The sequence below is a fragment of the Nannochloropsis gaditana genome (genome assembly GCF_000240725.1).
Source record: "Nannochloropsis gaditana CCMP526 unplaced genomic scaffold scaffold176, whole genome shotgun sequence".
NCBI lineage: Eukaryota > Eustigmatophyceae > Eustigmatales > Monodopsidaceae > Microchloropsis > Microchloropsis gaditana.
In genome coordinates this window covers 10,460-10,912 of record NW_005803777.1, presented here as the reverse complement: position 1 = coordinate 10,912, position 453 = coordinate 10,460, and positions in this window count along the sequence as shown.

The window sequence follows — 453 nt, the reverse complement described above, 5'->3', positions numbered from 1 at the left end:
GGAGGGAGGGAGGGAAGGAAGGAGGAGGGGACGTACGAGCTGCACGTCCAGAGGCATCAGCTGGGTGAGTTCGAGCATGAGCCCTTGGCCCCGGAAGACGCGAGTCAGGTGCAAGAGGAGGGTGCGGCGCTTGACGAGCCCAAGCAGCTCCTGGGAAGGAAGGAGGGTGGAGGGGTGGAGGTAGGATGAGGACGGGTGGGAAGAGGGAGGAGATGAAGGAGAAGGCACGACAGAAAAAGAGCAAGGGAGGCAGGGGGAGGACGGCGCTGGGGGCCGAAAGAAGACTTGGAGGGAAAGGGAAAGAGGGATGGAAAGGAGGGGAGGTCGAGGGGGAGAGAGAGACCTGGCGCGGCGTGACGACGGGGTAGCCCCTGTAGGGATGCTCCCTCACGAGCTCCACAAGCTGTGTGTGGAGGGGAGAGGGCCGGAAAAGGAGAGGGATGGAGGGAGATA